The following is a 21,325-nucleotide window of genomic DNA, read 5'->3' on the forward strand; positions in this document are numbered from 1 at the left end:
TGATACAGAAACACTTGATTATTGATTTTAATCACCTTTGACAAGAACATCCACGGAATGTTTATGATACTGAAAACCTTGACTACCTAGCACTTTCCAAACAATTTCAGTGAGTCAGGAGAGTATAGGTTGTAACTTTAAGGAGAACAAAACCTTTAATGTGATCCTGATCAAAGTCAATCCTATTTGCCTGCTTTGTTACCCAAGTGCAGTCCAGCACGCAAGGGCAGTGTAGTAATAGAGATCAAAGCTGGGTGATTGTGACACAACAATAGCGAGAAGGGAAATAAAGACTCAATCAAAGGGCAGTAATAAATTGCAATCACAAAGGAACATACCAGGTAGAACAATTTCAACAGTTCCCATCAGACTTCGTCCCCTCAATTTATGCCTCTGTGAAGTGCTGTTAATCATCTGTACATCACAGGTCCCCCGAGGTGATTGACGAGATCCAGGACCTGAATGTCCAGACTCTTAAATTTAAATTGATCCAAGCAGCAGTTTTTAAAGGAACACCATACAATTAGTCCCAGTTGTGCCTTTCAATGAGTCAGAAGCTGTGTTACCTTTACAGGGCATTTGCTCTGTGCTGTGCCTGAAGTATCTTCCCTGCAATATCTTGCCTGTGTGAGCGCCCACCTGTTCACATCAGCACATATGTACAGTATATCTCCATGGGTGTGTGATTTTCAGTTTGCATTTAGGGTACATATCAGCCCATTTAAGGAGGAGGTTGGTGGGTTCTGATATATGTGTGCATTAGGGATGTGCAGGATGACCTGTAACCCATGGGTTGACCACCGGTTGGGTGGTTTTTGGTTGAAATTTGGCCAACCATTGCGGGTTAGGTACGAGTCAGACAGGGGAAGAACATTCCTCTCGCAGAAGTAGTATACAAAGCAATAAGACACATGTAGATGTTAGGAAAGGGCCCTACAATGACAACATTTTGCTGGATAGGGTCGGGAGCCGGTTACATTTTCCTGACCCACATATGACAAGTGGGTATGCTTCAGCTTCTGAGAGATCGAGAGACAGCGCTGCCATGTGATTTAGGTGCACATTAGTTAATGGACACACCCCATGCCCAAATATTCAGAAATCAGGGCCATTCCAGTATGAAAACTTTATTATTGAAGCACTGGCAATGACAACATCTATTTTCTAAGGCCATAGCCAATGTTTCAGTAAAGGCTTTTTGATTTTTCTTACTGGAATGTCTTTGTCCTTATACATTTATATTTACTTTATATTTACTGCTTACTCCAACTGTATTTCAGGAACTCCCTGGTTTCGAACCAGAGACCTCTTGTATTCCTGCCACTGCTTCTCCCACTTGAACCACAGGGAGCAGTGTGATGGCAGCCAGCCTCTGACAGAATATCTTCTGACAAATTACTCGGCACATCGTCTCCTTTCAGTTTAATCATAAATTAATTCTAACACTGTACTGCCTGCCCTCCTCTTGGCTTATAGACTAATTACTCTGTGCTGCCTGCTCTGACCTCAGTCTGATCTTTGAATTTCCTCCAGCACATCTTCCACTGTTGTATTGCTCTTTTTTCTCTTAGTGCACATTTTACTACACTATTAGCAAGTTTGTATAAAATCCCAGCCTCCAAGAGAAATCTTGTAAACACATTTATTTCCAACTCCTTATACAACATTTATTAGTGTTTTTGATGATGATGCTGTCCCACCAGCTTCCTAGATCTGAGAAAGCAAATTAAGTTTTTTTTTAATAGACAAGTGATAATTTACCCATAATGCTAAGTCAACAAGACTTCAGGAGGTAATTTCCTGATTGTCTTCTATTGAAACTGCTTTAGCAATGTTATTCAAGCTGCATCTACGTGTCTGGATGCTTCCAACGGCCATAATAGTTTACATAGACAAGGATCTATGACCACACAAGGAAGGGGCTGAAATTGTATAACAAAATAAATGGAACTATATGGAGGTTCCTAAGAGGAACCTCCCCTGGTTTAAGAATTTTCACTTAATTTCCTCATTAAACTGAACTTCCCCATAACCAATCACTTTGCAGGAAGGCAAAATGTGCAAAGCATGGGAGATGGAACAAGACAGGAATGAAAAAAATCTGTTTTTCATAAACACAGAGTGGCCAGTACAGACCATACTAGTTAGTAACTTGCTTACAGCAGCACCCCAGGGCATGGAACATACAGAGAAGTTAATGGGGCAAAATAGTATAAAGTAGGACCAGAAATTGTTATCCAAGTTTTCAGTACAATGCAGCATTACTGTATAATGAATCCAGCTGAAGCCTTATTGGATTTTCCTGACGTGGCTTCCTGCACACAGCAGCAAACTCCAGATGGATTTAGGTCCCTCAACAGCTACACTGCTGCAAGAACTCAAAGGTAGTGATGAGTTTTGCCACGAAGATGGCGCCCATTGGGCCTACTGGTGAAAATGGGAGAGATCACTTAAGAACACAAATGAAATAGCAAACTCAAAGTTTCAGCCACAAAAATGACCCCCATTGGTCAAAAAAAATAGTCGCGGAAAAAGAATTTGACAATCCGCTTCAAGCGTCAAAACATTTTTTTTACACAGTGGTAAAAATGGGAGAGATCCAGGTGTCAGTTCTCTCCGGCTGACTTCTTCCATATGGTGTGGGAGTGCCCCAGGGTACAATGTTTTTGGGGGAAAATAGCGGGAATTATCCGAGATAATACTGGATTAGTCCTTCCAATGGACCCCTTGGTAGTTCTTCTAAATCAGGTCGAGGATCTCTCTCCTAGGAGGGCTCAAAGAACTTTGATTATCATCTTATGTATGTATGCCAAAAAAACTATAGCGATTCATTGGAAATCAGCTGCTGGGCCGCGTGTTGAAACTTGGGAGGCACTGCTTAATAAAGCTATTCCACTGTATAAACTTACGTATGTGAGAAGGGGCTGCCCACAGAAATTTACAAAAATATGGGCACCATGGGTGGACCTTGAGCCCTCTTAGGGGATATTCTCTGATACCCTATTGCCTCTGACCCCTCACCTCGCACCCTATTTGTGGTACTCGTATTTAGTTACTTGATTTTCAACGGAATGCAATACAAGTAGACGGACAGCGACTCTATGTTTTATAGGGTATGAGGACACCGCACTGTTTCTTATTGGTTATTGATTTTTTCTTGTTTTTTCTTTTTCTGTTTATTCCTTACTATTCCATTGTGTAGATACTGCCCCATTACATTTGTTATGTTGTATATCACGCACATGATGGTCTGTTTTATGGTGCATTGCTCTGTACACATGTATACTCAATAAAGGAATTGTTAAAAAAAAAAAAAAAATGGGAGAGATCACTGAAGAACACAAATGAAGTAGCTAACTCAATTTGCAAACATAAGTTGATAGGCTTACAGCCAGAACTTGAACTAAATCAAGGCTCACCCAAGAGAATACTCCTGGAGATAGGAAAAAGGAGAAGCTATTCTGGCAAAGCAAAACGCAAATTCTTTATTGAAAAAAATTCGCAATTTTGAGGCAATACAAAATTATGTATCACTAGGGTTTCCATACGAAAACTATAGAAATAGATCCCATGCAACACTCAATAAAGCATAGAAAGCAATATCCAGCTGTGACCTACAACTACTTACGATGGATAAACAATACTCTACCAATCAAAGTCTTAATAAAGCATGACAAATGGAAAAAACACTATAAAGGAATTTTATAAGCCTATCACACATCTCCATCCCACAGATTCCAACAGTGAGAACAAGAGGTCTAAATGTGGTCGGTCAATGTGAATACCACAATGTTAACCATTTACAACAATCTAACAGAATAATTAATATCTGAACATAAATATGCATTATGTTCTACTATGGTTTACTGTAGTAATTTGTTTTTATTTTTACTTCCAGATGCTTAGCTGGGGTTTTGGTATAAAACACCCCACAAAAATCTGAAATGGTTAGATTCTTTTTCTTAAAGGAACTATAACACCAAAAAATTTAAGTTTTTTTTAAAGTAATCAAAACATAATGTCCTGCACGCTGCATTGGTACAGTTGGTGTGTTTGCTTCAGAAACTCTACTAGTTTATATAATGAAACTGAATGGGGGCAGTCATTCAAAGCTGAAAAAGGAGAAAAGGAGAAAAGGCACAGGAGACACAGCAGATAAGCTCTGTAGTATACAATGGGATTATTCAGCACTTATCTGTTACTGTATATACTGTGTATCCTGTGCTGGAATGGCTGCCCCCATGGCTACACAGCAGCTTCTTTATATAAACTATAGTAGTCTTTCTGACAGGTCTATGGAGTTGGTACATAAACCTCTGACTCCTCTGTTTTTAAAGGAACAGTGACAGCAAAATTAAAATTCAGTGCCAGGCCAGGCCAGCCAGGCGCCCTAGGCAACCTTGCCAGCTTGTGCACGCACACTATTATTATTAACATGTATTTATATAGCGCCAACATATTGCATAGCACTGTAAAGTAAATGTGATTATACACATATATGTTTGCTTCAAAAAAACTACTATAGTTTATATAAACAACCTGCTGTGTAGTCATGGGGCAGCCATTCAAGCTGGAAAAAGGAGAAAAGGCACAGGTTACATAGCAGATAACAGATAAAACACAACTGTATCAGACAGGACTCTGTTATGTGCTATGTAACCTGTGTCTTTTTTTTTTCATCTTGAATAGCTACCCCCAGCAGCTTGTTTTTATAAACTATAGTAGTCTTTCTGAAGCAAATACACAGCATTTACCAATGCATAGTAACACTATATTATATGTTAACTACTTTAAGATGCTTTTGTTTTTTGGTGTTACTGTTCCTTTAATATACTAATGTAGCCATACCAGAATTTTATAATGGCCATTTTTTTACTCAGCTTTCATCCATATTCAATATTTTATTCAATACAACAACATTATGTATTCAGCTTCATAACCTCCAAATATCTAGTGCCAAGTATCCAAATATAAAGGAGTAAACTACTTCCCCTAGACATGTCACACAATCTAGGACTGATGTATTTTTAGCAGAGCCCCCGGTTTCCAAAGAATACATTGGCCTACCCAGTCAGTCCGAATGTCAAAAAACTGTAGCATTGTAGAAAAACTGTAGAATGTCTGGAAAAGATACTACTCCCACAACCTCACCTCAATTAGAACTGATAAGGAAGCCATTTTCCAAACAGGAAAAGGTAACGGCAATTCACAACATAAAAGCAGGGGAAAACCCCATTCCTTGATGACTTTACGAATAACTGCAATAAAATGTGCTGGCCAATTCCTCAGTTGTTTACTTTAGTTCATATTATAATGGATACAATAAAATGAAGTACAGATTTGAAAATATACTCTAATATAAGGACTGAGACTCAGTTAAGCACTCTTATGGTAAGGGAATGTCAAACATTTGTCTGTGAGTTACTGTGCATTTCCCTGCTAAGCCACCAGAGATTTGGAGCCGACTGCTGCTGCAGGTAATAGATACAGTATAACCATATCCTTCTTGCGCCAACAATTCCATTATTAAGGTTCTGTTTAAGGCAGACCCTTCCTGCCTCCCATTGCTGGATCATTGAGCCATTCTGTGTTCTAGCCACCTTGGGTTTGAGTTCCTGGTTCCTTGTTCCTGCTTGACCCTTGTTCTCAATTTTTGCTACCTTCCTGGTAAACAGTGCCCTTGAGTCATACATGGCTCTCATTCCTACTACCTATACAGGGGCGGTCCATGGGCTGCTGCCGCCTGATTCCACCCCCCTCTCCCACTCCCCGCTAAAAGTTTAGCGTCTAGCGGGGAATATGTGCCTGATGAAATTGGATCTGATGCTTAAAATCATGCTCAATTGTGCAGGCATATGTTTGATGAATCAGGAGCAATTGCACTAAAGTTTTTTTGCCACCATGCATCAAAATGACATCTGAACCTTATTCTACAGGCCCAAGTACAATGTACTATTGATGCCTGCTGCTGTGGGAACCCTGGATCTACAGTCACCTTCGAGGGTTCCAAGGTACCCCAGCATCAGTACAAGGAGGCTGGAAAGACGTAGTGGTGCAGAGTGCAAGGCAAAAGTATCTTAAATGAATAGCATCAATTTTTGTAACAACTGAGCTCTCAGTAAAAACCTTCTTTCTTATAATCAAAACCTTTTTAATGACACCCCCTTTATGTTAAAGGCTTCAGCACTTTATTTTGGACTTTTAGCCAGTAGAGACGGTTGTCCGTGATGCATGTTGCTCAGCACATGGGTCCTAATGGGCACTCATTTTTACATATTTGCAATGGGACAAGGGGTCCAGGGAAATAGTAAGCAAGACTTAAGTACTTGATCTCTTAATATTTCAAAACAGTTGTTAAGACTTAGATAAAAGTCAAGTATTCAAAATTAGGGATGCACCAAATCCAGGATTTGGTTCGGGATTCAGCCAGGATTCGGCCTTTTTCAGCAGGATTCGGCCAAATCCTTCTGCCCAGCCTTCTGCCCAGATCAGAATCCTAATTTGCATATGCAAATTAGGGGCAGGGCTAGAAATCTCGTGACTTTTTGTTACAAAACAAGGAAGTAAAACATTTTTCCCCTTCCCTTGCATATGCAAATTAGGATTGGGATTAGGTGAAGGATTCTGGGGTTCCCTATTCTGTGCATCCCTATTCAGAATTGACAGGTAAATCAAGCATTTTTATTTAGAAGCTGTATAATTATGTTTGCTTGTCACTGTATAAAGTTGTTTTTATTGCCAATCTGTTTTCACTTCCTTCAGGAGTTTATAAAAATGGCATTTCAGTCACAATTTAATTTTGTAAGACTGTTTATTTAGAATGGCAGATTGTGACAAAGAGGTTATGGCCTGATAAAGGCATATAAAAGCAAAATAGCACATAATGACATTTACAGTGGAATTGTTACTGTTTGGCAAACTGCTGCAGCATGTACCTCTTAAACTATCAGTGGCTGAAAGCACATTGACTCAACCATGAATATTCTGCATAAAGGAACATGAAGCACTTTCCATAATATATTCTACGTCAGGGATGAAGCTTAGTCCATATAGTAGTATAGTAATAGTAGCATTTAAGAACTTTCTTCATCTTAATTGGGTTCTAGCTCTATCTGGCTTCAGAACTTTCAACTGTTCCAACTCATGTGGTGTTACCCAAAACCGACACAGGCAACATATGTCTCCTCCTGGATATCTGGCAGTGTGGCAAACAGTGGGTCGGTCTCCCCGAGTCATGTTAGAGCTTCAGGCTGCATGGAGTCTTTTGTAAGCTTTGGAGGACCTCCCTAGGACTATATTGGTCTCCAACACCAGGCTCATCTCCCAACACTACCTAGGGGGGCCGAGCATCATCTAGAGACAGTTCTCATCCCGTGGCCAATTTGTTTTAAAAACGAATCTGTCACCACTATCTGGCGCACCAATAACATGTTAAACCACAGTGATGAAGAAAGGAGAATCAGCATAAGGTACATAGCAGCACTTTTGAAGTGATTCATTCTACATCTATTTATCTAAACTGTCTCTATATTATGTGTTAGCATACTACCTGAAGGGCAACTTTTACGCTCTGTAATGTCTAATAAATAGCAGTAAAGATCAGACAAGCATCAAAATAGTACAATGTCACTTATATTCAATAAATGTATGTCATTTCAATTACTTTCATACAGTATGCATTTTTGATACAGTTACATAATTTTTTTAAATGACTTTGCAACTAAACTTTTTTTAACTGTTAGATAAAGATCTTTTGCCAGGAAAGAAAAAACGAAATCAAAATTTTTAGAGAGGTCATCTGAACAGTCTGTGCACTGTATAATGTACATTTAACACATTGTAACTTTTTAAATATTCCAGTCAATTTCATGAAAATTTAGATATTATTATACAGGTATGGGATCCGTTATCTGGAAACCCGTTATCCAGAAAGATCGGAATTATGGAAAGGCCGTCTCCCATAGACTCCATTTTATCCAAATAATCCAAATTGTTTAAAATGATTTCCTTTTTCTTTGTAATAATAAAACAGAACCTTGTTCTTGATCCTAACTAAGATATAATTAATCCTAATTGGAAGCAAAACCAGCCTATTGTTTTTTTTTAGTGTTTACATGATTTTCTAGTACAAAACAGGGTAGATTTACTAACCGGCAAAAAGTCGCCAGTGACCGATTCGCAAACCAATCTTTACACATCGCTCAGACAACGCTAACTCACTAAAATGCGAAGTTTTGTCCCAGGAGTTGAACGCCGGTGACTTTTCGCTAGAGTTACTTCGGTAATGCAAGCATTTCAAAGCGAAGATGCGCTAGTGTTCATTTCTGTCTAGTGCAAATTCGCTAGAGATCTTGCGCTCAGAAAATTTGCATAAGGAGGGAAATTCAAAGTTGAATGGACGTCTTTATGTTATATGTTGCAGCAAATACATTACATTTAGCACATGTCCAGGGAACCTTTATAAAGACAATAGAGTTATTATAATGCTCTACACATGAGCCTGCTGTATAGTTTATGTTCCATATGTTAGAAAATGTACGGGGGAAACCAGTTACCCAAAAAAAAAAAATCACTCTGAAAAAAGGAAAAGACGCCAACTTTTTTTGAACTTTGATGCTGTTTCCACTCAGAATATGATGAGTAACAGAAGATTGAGGAAGATCTATGCACTCCATTGCACTTCACCTGGTCTGAGCTGGTGACGGCAAGTCTGGCGAAAGAGGTAACGTTCAGTAAAATCCACATTTTAGTGAATTTGTGGAGTAACGTCCATTCGCCAGAGCAAATTGTCGCCTGGCGATAGAGTGCGAATGAGTGCTAGCTCCTATCTCCTTCACTAGCGAATTGGCGCCTGCACTCATTAGTAAATTTGCAAAGTCCCTGTGGGTGTAACGCTTGCCACTTCACCCTTTAGTGAATCTACCACAAGGTATGAAGAAAACCCCAGGTTCTGAGCATTCTGGATAACATAAATATTACCAATATTTATATACTGAAGTGGAAAACAAAAACACACAATGGAAATTTTTATAGTTTACCCTCTCTAAATATCATGAGTAGTCATGATTAGGGTTTGAGTAAGAAGATTTTGAGTAAACCCTTTGCTAGATATTCTTTGAATTATAGTAGGAGACTGTTAAAACAATATTTTAGCTAATCAATAGCAATATTAAAAGTCATAGGATTTTGGACCTTGAAGTGGGACCTCTACCCTAAGATTCTATAAAAAAAACCACTGCTTTAAATTAATCAGGTGTATAGGTTTATCAGTTTTCTTTTTGTTAGCATTTAAAATTTAAATGAAATTAGAGCTTACCACAGAAAAAAAATCACCCACTTTCTATACATTCCTATGGGATTTTTAGAAGTGTATTTATCCACTGGTTAGAGTTCACATTCAAGACGGTTTTTCTGTAGTGAGTTCTGAAAAAAAAGTGAGTTTTGAAATTCAAATTTTCGAGGGTTTTTTTGTGAAATTCGACTAGGGACTTTAAATTAGAGTTTTTAAAAAAATTAAATTCGATTTTGGAAATTTATCATGTACTGACCCTTTAAGAATTAAAATTAGAAACCTGCCAAATTGCTGTTTTAGCCTATTGGGACATCAATTTGGTGTTGTTTGCAGCATTCCTGAAAATCGATAATAAAAATCGATTCGAGTTTACGGATCTAACCCATTCATCTGAGTTTGAAAAATTTGGAATTTTTTGATAAATCGCAGTTGGTCGAATTTTGAGTTCATGGGAGTTTATGGGAGCTTAAAAAAACTTGATAAAATTTGACCCTTGATAAAACTGCCCCAAGGGGGTCCGTTTACTAAAGTGCGGTAAATGCTACTTAATGTAACTTAATGTTTCCGCATGTTATCATTGAGAATATTTTTCTGCAAGAATATTTGCAGCGACTAAGTTTACTAAACAGCGATGCGCTCAGAAGTCATTGCGATCACTTGCGGTAACTACGTTAACGAACCAGCTTACGTTAGCGGTAATTTTAGCGAGTTGCGAATTTCCTGGTGACAAATTACGTTTTTGCGAATATTTATGCTATAAAATAGTCTTGTTTTATGGCGGTTATTATGGCAATTTTTACTGTGACATTTATGGCCAGAAATGCATCTTCAAAACTCATAAACTTTATTGACTGATGATTAGACCATCCAACAACATCACCAGAGTAACACCAATCAAACATGTCTGCATCATATAAACCCTTCTGCCAATAGAATCATAGGAACAAGAAATGATACCAGTCAATCTCTTTGCTTCATAGAAATGCACAGTTTAATGTAGCCAATCACAATGAAACCAAAAAAGCGTAGAGGCTGACGAATCCTTGGACTGTGATGCCGCTGCCAATAACACGACTCTGAGCTGAAACTGCTGCTGTTGTAGCAGATAGAAGCAGAAGCCAAAACATCCTGTCAGCAATAGCTACAGATCTGTCTCCTGTCAGCAAAGAATGATGGGTAAAAAAAAAAAAGTATTATGGGATATTTCCTGCCCCTTGAGAATTTTCTGGCGAAAAAATACTTTTAAGCCACAACATAGGTGGCAGTAAAATATTATTGCATAAATTTTGTCTTTTGCTCATTTTGCTGTTTAGTAAACCAGGCGTTAATGTGTACAAAGCGTTATTTTCAGCGAATGCGATAACTGGCGAAAACATATTTGAGAAAATTCTCAAATTTATATTTACCGCAGGTTAGTAAACTGGCGAAAACATATTTGGCGACAAATTTGTCTATATTTTTTGCGCATATTTTTACCGCACTTTAGTAAACGGACCCCAAGGTATGTTATAGAATGGCCAATTTCAATTGGTCATCATCATTTATTTTTTTATAGGTTTTTTTAATTAGTTGCCTTCTTCTGACTCTTTCCAGCTTTCAAATGGGGGTCACTGACCCCCTCTAAAAAATGCTCTGTGAGGCTACACATTTATTGGTATTGGTACTTTTTGAATACAAAGATAAATAACTCAAAACCATAAATAATAAAGAATGAAAACCAATTGCAAATTGTCTTAAATTATCACTCTCTACATCATACTAAAAGGTGAACAACCTCTTTAAGTTTTTTCTCCTAATTCGTATCTCTTCGAATTTATTATTTTGTATCAATAACATAGATAATTGATTATCAGTATATAATCATTATACACCTCAACCCTGAACCTTAACCAGTGTTGCGGTATGTGTTGTGCTTGTTAACCTGGGTGGTGTCATTAACCCTTCTGTGCCTTCAAATAACCACAACTTGACAAGATATTTGGGACTTGAATGGGAACTTCATGTATCTCATCTGAGGAATCATCCAGTCTTTTAGTGTTTCTTCTATGAGATGCCAAGGATAAGCATGCTTATGTACAAGGTATAAACACACTTATAAGGCACGGTACACATTTGTAACTTTTCTTGAGGTAGCCATAGATTTGGCACCCTTGCGTAACATAAATGCTCTTATTCCAGTATGTTGGCTTCATAAGGCATAAGGCTTCATAGGTAGGAGATCCTTTTTCCCATGTCACCTTATTTCAATTACTCAGGAAATCTTAGATCTTGTTGGGGTCCCCAAACTTTTTTACCCATGAGCAACATTCAAATAAAAAATATTTGGGAAGTAATGTGAGTAAAAAATAAAATGTTCCTTGGTGGTGCAAAAAAAGTGATGTGGTTGGCCAATTGGTAGCCCCTGTGTTTGCTGTCAGCAATCAGGAGGCTCTGTTTGGCAGTATACATGGTTTATATGCAAAAAAATGCCTAAAAAACAGCTTTGAGGCCACTGGGAGCAACATTCAAGGAGTTGGTGAGCAACATGAGCCACAGGTTGAGGATTCATTGAGATCATTGGTCTACAACAGTCTGTTTATCTGTCCTTTAGAGGTTTTTGTTTCCTTTAATTATTTTTTTTCAACCTGCCTGATTGTGCCACCAATTTAGAGCTTGATCATCTAATGCAGGAGTCCCAACCTTTTTCACCCGAGAGCTACTTTCAGTTGTAAAAAAGAGTTGGGGAGCAACACAAGCATGAAAAATGTTCCTGGGTGGTGTTAATTAAGGGTTGTGATTGGCTATTAGTAGCTCCTATGTGGACAGACAGCCTACAGGAGCTTCTGTTTGACAGTACACTTTGTTTCTATGCAACCAAAAAAAAGCCTGGAATTGAAAAATAAGAACCTGCTTTGAGGCCACTGAGAGCAACATGTTGCTCACAAGCTACTGGTTGGGGATCATAATGTCTCTGAGGTCTCATTGAAATATGTGTGTGTTCTGGAATGTTCTTGATGTACGTGAAAGCAGAATAATCATTTGTTATTGACTTCAGTATATTCACTGATGTTTGTAAGAACTTACATGTTGCTCATCTACTTAAACATTGTCTATGATGAGACCTGAACCCATGCATTACATTGTTCTACACCCACCAGATGGTTAAGGAGAGTGCTGCACATTCCCTTCAATTATATATTGTCATTGTTTAGTAGCTACTGAGCCCCAGACTCTCATACCCCTTCATTAATCTCATCTCTCATCACAAGATAGGAAAATAAATGGTTCGGTACATGGTGCACAGATTGTGCATACAAAAAGTATTATCAGATTTAGACCTGTCTCAAAGAAAAAATGACTTTGTTTCTATTGTCACATGAGCAAATCTACACCCTCCTTCATGCTTAGAAAGCTTTTTTGAAGAACATACTCTTCCAGCATGCAGATTGTCTATTGCTTCATTGACTTGAGAGATTCAAGTCAATGAAGCAATAGAAGCTGGATTCCTCCTTTAAAGCGAACCTGTCATCCAGACATAAAAAGCTGTATAATAAAAGTCCTTTTCAAATTGAACACGAAATCCAAATTATTTTCTTTATTGAAGCATTTCTAACTGTTCTAAACTCATTTAAAAATCGCTGCTGTCAATCAAATATTGCTTGCTCCTCCACTATGCCTTAGGCAATTGCATTCACTTTCCATTCAGCACTTACTAGATGTCACTGCTCTGCTCACATCCCCCCTCTCTATTCACTATTTAATTGTGTAGCCAGTGCATGTGGATGGACATTAGGTCCCCCATTCTGGTGCACAAACAAGATTCTGAGATGATACAAGACTTATTAAGCCTTAATAACAGTGTCCACAAAATGGCTCCTGCCTGCTTGCTATAATTATGAATTCCCAGACTGAAGGAAACAAGATTCAAATAATTCATATAGTGTTATTAAGTTTATTTTGCTTGGCAAACATGATAAAATAGGATTTGGAATCTTTTTTTTTTTTGGGTGACAGGTCCTCTTTAAAAGGTACTAGGTCACCTTATGTTAAATTGCTTAGGGAAGCTGTTTTTAAAGAAGAAACCCATTGAAAAACAAATCACCTTTGGTAGCTGGACAACGTGTTTTCTGTTATACAGTTGTTGTATCGTTGCTATCTATCCATGATAGTGCCGTTTAGCTGAGAGTTGTGGAGCACCTATTGATAAGACAATCTGATGTGATGATAAAGACTCTGCTGAATAGCTGATACGACAGAATATCACGTATCATGTCTACAACAATTTGCTCATCTGCCCTTTAGAGATCTTTTTTTTGCCCCTTTTAGAATTTTTTTTTTTTTTTGCAGCCTGCCTGATTGTGCACCAATTTAGAGTTTGATAGACATCATCATTAAATGTATTGATTATTTCCTGTCTCTGGGGTCTAGTTGAAATGTGTGTGTTCAAAAGGCGATGTACATGAAAGCAGAATAATAATTTGTTATTGACCTCAGTGTTTGAATAGACGCCTGTAAGCATTTACACTACCATGTTGCAAGAATACAATGCTTATTCTTCATAATGGTGGACTGGGTGTGACAAGGTTCTCTACATTTGTTTCATTCTGCATTTCTTACTTGTTCGTAGTCTCCTGAGTGTCCCTTTATTGTAATGCTGGGGGTAAATTATTGGAATAAATGAATTAGAATTGGAATCTAGAGTGTACATTTTACCAAGAGCAAAATGTAAACAATATTTTAATTTCTACGGATCAAAATGTAACATGGAAAATAACTAGTACCCCATAAGCCTCCCACATACACTATTTAATAGACTCAAAGTACGTTATATGAGTTGCATATTGGCTGCTTTTCCTCCTGCTTGAGAACCCTGACCCTGCCTCCATGTCTGCCTTCCCTGATCCACACCCTTTGTCCAGCTGCTGGCATTAGTTTGTTAAACCCGCTTCCCTGATCGGCAGATGCTGGATTATTAGTCATACTACTGACTCCAAGCACTGAGTTCCTGAGATCTTGTCCTTGATTCTGAAACCTTGTTCCTGATCCTGTTCCTGCAACCTTGTTCTTTTGACACTACTTCTGAGATCCAGCTCGTGCCTAGGAAGTCCTGCTCCTGCCCTTGTTCCTACTGATCTGATTTGCCGATTTTGACCTCAGCCTGTTTTTGGACTATGTACGTTAGCTGCTCACCCTTGACCTTCAGCCTGTTCTACAGACTTGATACTTGCTGCCAGCCCTGACCCTCGGCCTGTTACGCGGACATGTTTTCTCTATAACCCATTTTCAATTGCTGCAGAGGTCTGTGTAAGTTTTGTCTTTATTAAAACTGTATAGTTACTCAGCACATTGTCTCCTGTCAGTTTAATCATAAACTATTCCTAACAGTATTGCATGTTTGTAGAAATAACATCAACGTGTTCCAGTTCCAGGGGATGGTGATACAGATAGCACATAGAGCATATTTTAACTCAGCTTTAAGCCTTGGATACTTCTTCTTGCTTAATGACAGTTCTGACTCCCTAAAGACATACACAGAACTGAAAACAAAAAGATACAACACATCCTACACCCCTCAATACAATAAAATTAAGTTGGAGACAGGGCCAAAATTGATGTGAGCATGTTGTAAGATCCAAAACAAAAGTCAATAGATAGGCCAAATTTAGGATAGGCAGAAAATGTGATGAAGCAATCAACAAACAGAAAAAATAGAATGTGTAAAACTCTGACAATTTTTCGAATTGAATTTGACTAAACTCGATTCGAGTTTTTTGTCCAAATTGGTCCCTGGTCGTCTCCCATTGACATATACATGAACTCAGCAGGTTTTAGGTGGCAAATATTCTAATTCATGTTCTTAAAGGGCCAGAGTAGGATAAATCTTGAAATTCAATTAAAACTTGAATCGAGTTTGGATAATACTCACAATTAAAATTTGAGGGTTTTGACCATTAAAAAATTGTTCTTGAAGGACGGTCTAACACCTAAATATAACTGTATAATGAGGACTAAAGCTATTCTAAGCTCAAATGGCAGTCCGATTCTTAATTCAAATATTGTGTTTCCATTATTCTCCAAAAGCCATTTAAATTAGGATTGAGATAAAGCAAGCATTCGTTAGAGCACCGTCGCCCTTGAAAGGGTAATGTGAGGATGTTAGAGGTGATAGATATGAACAGCTTTGGAGTCTGACAAATTTTCTCATGCTGCTTAAAGTGGCTTTCACATAGCAAGTGCAGCATAGGAAATATCTTGTTAGCAGTTGTGAGAGGTGGAGTTAACAGTTACTGAGCATCACGGTGCATAATTACTGACATATTAAGATACAAGAGCTACAACATCAGTATGTGAAGGATTTCGAGTTTAAGGGAAGAACTTCACGGTGCGGTTCGAGCCGATATGTCGCCATGTCTCAAAACAAGGGGTTGATGAGCAGCATGATGCCCATGATTCACTGGTTGGGGAACACTGCCTTTGAGCATAAAATACCAAGACAGAGTGGAAGGAAAGGATCCCAATTTATTTATTTGCCAAGACAGCAATACTGAAAAACTGCATCTGCATAACCCAGTATCCAAGATGAAATCAATCTGATTCACTGAGTGCAAGTCTGGTGCCCATATTGATGCAACTCTCTATGGGAGCCCTAGAGCTACCGCCAGGTCCTGGGTAGTGGTAGCTCCATTGCCCCACAGTGCCAATAAGCCCAGTACACCATTCATCAGAGGAGACAAGATGGATGCAATGGAAACCACATGGAAGTGCAGGAGTCTGTTTGGATGCAAGTGCCTTATAGAATTGTGTCAATATCTTGTTTTCATTGCATCTGTTTTAGAGCACCCTGTATTTGTAAATGACCCCTTATGCGAAGATGCCATTTTTTTTGTACAGTTGGGGTAGTATTCCCCAAATGGTTATTACACTGGATATTAAAAACTTGAAACTGAGTGACTCATTCACCAATTGTTACATAGTTAAGTGGAGTTGAAAGTCCATCAAGTGAAACCCAGTGCACATATACACACCGCCCTTCATACACTCACATAAACTATATATACCAATATTTATGCTATTTGTAGATTTTCGTATCACTGTAGCTTTGGATACTATGCTTGTCCAAGAAATCATCCAAGCCCCTTTTAAAATCATCAACAGAATTAGCCATCATAAAATCATCCGGCAGTGCATTCCACAACCTCACTGCCCTTACTGTAAAGTAAAGAAACACCTACATTGGATCAAATGAAAAGTTGTGTTCCTCTAGTCTATAGGGTTGGCCTCTGGTGCCGCGATCCATTTTATGTGAAGGAAAAAAAAACGAGGTTTCCCGCCATCTGTCTAAAATGTCCTCTAAATTAATTGTAAAGTGTAATCATGTTCCCTCATAAGCCTCTTTCTTCCAGAGAGAACAACCTCAAACTTGACAGTCTCCCCTCTACCCTTAAATCTTCCATCCCTTTAACCAGTTTAGTTGCAAGTCTCTGCACTCCCTCCAGCTTATCAGTTTCCTGCTTAAAGTCTGGAGCCCAAACAAAACAAGTTTGGGATTCGTCCTTTTTCAGCGGGATTCGGCTGAATCCTTCTGCCAGGCCGAACCGGATATGAATCATAATTTGCATATGCAAATTAGGGGTGGGGAGGGAAATCTCGTGAATTTTTGTCACAAAACAAGGAAGTAAAAATGTTTTCCCCTTCCCACCCTTAATTTGCATATGAAAATTAGGATACAGATTCAGTTCGGTATTCAGTCCGAATCTTTCATGAAGGATTAGGGGGTTCGGCTGAATCCAAAATAGTTGATTCAGTGCATCCCTAATTTATTATGCCCTGAAGCTGCTAAAAGCTGTATCTGAAAATACTCCTGCTAAAACCTGTCGAGGTCATGTAGAAGTCAATGGCAGAGGACCCTTGAACCATTTGAAGATATTTTTTGCCTTTATGATCTTCGGGTTTTTCATGGTAGTTTTTGTCTAAAAAACTCAATCAATTCGTGGTATTTAAGTTTTTTTAACTGATAACTCGGTCAGTTAGAGTATTCAAGTTCCCCCTCCCTGATTGCATTCAATCGAGTTTTTTACATTCAGTTTTTTTTTCCATAAATAAATAAGCATTCGAGTTGTGAGTTTTTCAAGGTAGAAAAACCTTACAAACCTCACAGACTCAACCTTTGATAAATAACCCCTTCACTGTACTTATGTTAGTAATAGAACAGAATAGATGTTATTTATGAGGAGAATGTGAGTAACAAAAAATCGAAAGATTGTAGCCCCAAGCTTTTTATTACATCAAAAAAGAACCGCAAATAGGAAGCAAATATCATTAGCCCAGCGCGTTTCGACCAAAAATGGACTTCCACAGCAGCAATCAAAATGAAAAAGAAAGAAAAAAAGGCAGGCCTGCAAATTTCTCTTTTTTGATGTAATAAAAACTTTTTTTGTTTCTGCTTGGGTGTGTAATCCATCGCTTGATTTTTTTGTCCATTCTTATCTTGGAGACTCGTATGGGGAGCCTACTTTGGATTAGCACCTCACATTGTCTATAGGGCGTGCGCCTTCTAGAATCCAAGGAACTGCTGTTCAAGTTCATAGAAGACCAACATATGGCCATAATGATGAACTTGATTAGTGTAACAGCTTTTTATATGGAGAGGCTGAAATTGGAGTTGGGTAACCTTTCCTTTGGAAAATTCCAGAGGCTCACATGACTGCCTCGGTATAATTTCTCACCGGTTTATTATCCACAAAAAGGAGATTGGACGGTCAGTTACACATGGTGCATCAACTTCAGTGGGATATTTCAGCAACAATATGAGAATTTTTAATGTGCTTTACCGCAGAACAGCCATGTGAATGGGTCTTGGCCTTATTAAGCTTCTGCTGAATCAGTTCTTTTCCAACAATGCTCCTCTGCAGATCCTGTGCCTGTGACCCAGATTGAACGTGTCCTATTTCTCTGACCAGAATGTGTATGCAAGAAAAATAAATACAAAAGAAAACAACCTTCTTATTTTTCTTGTTTCTGTTCCTATCATTATAACCAGCAATATTGGCTGTACCCGGCACTCTTAGCTTTAAAGAATGTGAGAAAAATGTCAGTATCATTAGTTGCACTTTGTAAGTAATGCGCTTATCAAGTACGTACTTTGTATTGAGATATGTATGTGCATCTTGCCCAAATGCAATCACATTCCTCATGAGAACTTAAATTCCAGTGTACAGGACAACAATATATAAAGGCATGAACAGAAAAATAAATATACGCTTTAACCTTGTGGCCATTGTAATCCCCTTTCTGCAATGTACAAAGTTTCATGGGATGTGTCGATATTCACATTTATATAATACTGTGGTATCTGCAGTGGAAATTTTGCTGGTATTTTGTTTGGTAAATGAAATAAAAGCTCGGTCCAAAGGTTGTGGAGGAAACAATCTCTCCAGGTTGACTTATAAGGTCATGTCTTTTTTCCCAGAAGGTGAAAAAATACAGCACTACATAAAAGATGATAAGATTGTTCCATGCCGAGGCAATGCCAAACTAGACTCGCCATACAACAAAAATCCCCAGTAGCAAGGTCAATTCAGTGTTCATTACATCTGTTAAAGGAGAACTAAAACTTCTTCTGGTCTTCAGAGGCCGTTTTTGAAAGATCATGACATTGTAAGAGGGGTGAATAATATTATTATTAATACTATCAAATCTTACAGATGCACATGCTCCATGCATTCAGGACTGTTGCTGAGAGGCTAAGCTCACCAGTCCAGAACGATAGCAGAAACTGATGTTATATTTGTCATAGAATCAACCTTGTATGTTGAATTGTATATATATTGTATATATTTTTTGTGGGTTGGTACTGTGCCTAAACTCAAGTAGATCATAACTTAGAGCAGCCCTGAGCATGTTCCATGAATCAGCAGATAAGTTGATAGGTGGCCAGGATGTGACCTAATATAATATAAGCTGTCAAATATGTCCCTGGCTTGAGTTAGCAGCTTGGTGGCCCTTGTATGGGTTCTACCTATCAACCATATGTTAGAAAATCCTGTTAAGTGAGGACTTATCTGGTCCTTTCATGCTGTCTTCTCCCACCAGTTCTGTAAAGGTCTGCAGGAGCATGAGTGGCTATTTTGGCAAAAGAGAAGACTTAGATCTATGCTCAGCTATGCCCATCTTAAGTTAAGATTGCCCCCATAATGATTTGATTTACTCAGGCCTGGATTTGTGGAGAGGCCACCAAGGCCCAGGCCTAGGGGTGACAAATGACAGCGGGCCTAGGGGAGCCTGCTATGCAAATCCTGGATTTACGTATTTGCTGCTGAGGGCTTTTTCTGGGAGCCAAATGAATACCAACCTCCTTCCCTAGTTTCCCTCTACCACCAGGTAATTCACCACAAATGGAGATGCCTAGAGGCACAGAATCTGTGACTTATTAGTAGGATCTTAATAAGTAAACATGCTCCTAACTTACTGTAAATAGTATAATAAACCCTATCCCATTCCACAAAAGCCTAGAAGTTAAGGTTTGCATGAGCCTTTTGCCTGCCAATGGAAGCTGGTTTCACTGTATCCTATCTTCCATGATACCTGACATGTCATTTGATTGGATTTTTACACCAAGAACTTCATTGGCAGGTTAACTAACCGATCACTCTGGCTACAGGTGAAAACAGCAACCATCTATTGCATTAGAATTTTCTTATCTAATCAAAAGCAAGGGAGAAAGGATCTCTAGAGAGGTGACGTCCTCTTAAAATTATAGGTCACTTTTGTTAGGGGTTGTTGAGGATGCTGTCCATTTGAGATATATGAGACCATAGCCTGAGAAAATAATGTAAAGCTAGGTTATCATGCAAAGATATTTTTTACCTAGTAGGTGTTGTTAGGAAATGTTCCCTACAGTCAGAAAACCATTGATAAATGTGAAAATATTGAGCTGTTGGTTTCAATTGGTTCTTTGTTAATTCTGCACCTAATTGATCCATCAACATCACCACCATTCAATGGTCACTTTCAGAATGAGTTGTATTCTGTTTTAACTTAAATAAACTGTAAACTATAAAGGAACACTTTATTGCTCTCATAACAGCTTTTTACTGGATATTTCTATTTAAACACAGACAAAAATACAGCTGCCATATTGCTTGCTTTGGTGGATATATTTTGCAAACCCTGCAGGAGATACAAGTAGCATCTTTATTGCCCCTAGGAATAGCAAGGTAAGCAACAGTTCCTTCTCGTATGAGTAAATGCAAATATAAAAATTCTTTTGCACACATTCAATTGTTGGCTATTGCTACTGTATATTAGCAGTTTAATGAAGAATACATTTGATACAAATTCTGGTTCTAACCAAAGTATATTTTATATGCTACAGGTATATACAATAGTCAGAGTTCTGTAAGTGCAGCATAGATGACATGTATGCTCATATTTTGGATTATACATTAGATAAAAAAGTGTTTTATTGTGGTCAAAGACTAGGAAATGTTTCGGTCCTTTCCTCGCCCCTTTCTCAAGCTTGATAAATGGTGAGGAAAGGCCAGAAACATAGCCTGGTCTTTGACCACAATAAAACACTTTTTTACTTTTGCAAATGGAAGTGCCCAGGGCCTGTTCAATATTGTATTCTTTATCAAATTGTGGATTGGACTGTTACCTGGATGAAGTTATATATCCCATGAAATAAATTCCAGTGGTTTAACCTGAGACAAAAGAGGGAAGCTACGAATGAAGTGTTGTGAACTTGTGCCTACATCAACCACAGCATTGCCTTGTTCATAACCCTTATTCCCCAATCCCCTGTTGGACAGGCTGGCTTTTATATAGCCAAGTACAGCACAGTACAGTGCTGTTGCTCATGGTGCACCTCTTGCAGAAGAGCTTCATTAGTAGTCTAGACTGAGCATCACTAAAACTCCTAAAACCATTTAGGATAAGGATCCTGTATCTGCACTACACAGTTAATACCCCAAATTACATCTCTTAATTTTAGTTCAGGCTAAGAAAAATGAACTACTCTTCTAAGACACTTTTATAGCTCAGATACTAAGGGTT

The sequence above is a fragment of the Xenopus laevis genome, chromosome 2L, assembly GCF_017654675.1.
Source record: "Xenopus laevis strain J_2021 chromosome 2L, Xenopus_laevis_v10.1, whole genome shotgun sequence".
Lineage (NCBI taxonomy): Eukaryota > Metazoa > Chordata > Amphibia > Anura > Pipidae > Xenopus > Xenopus laevis.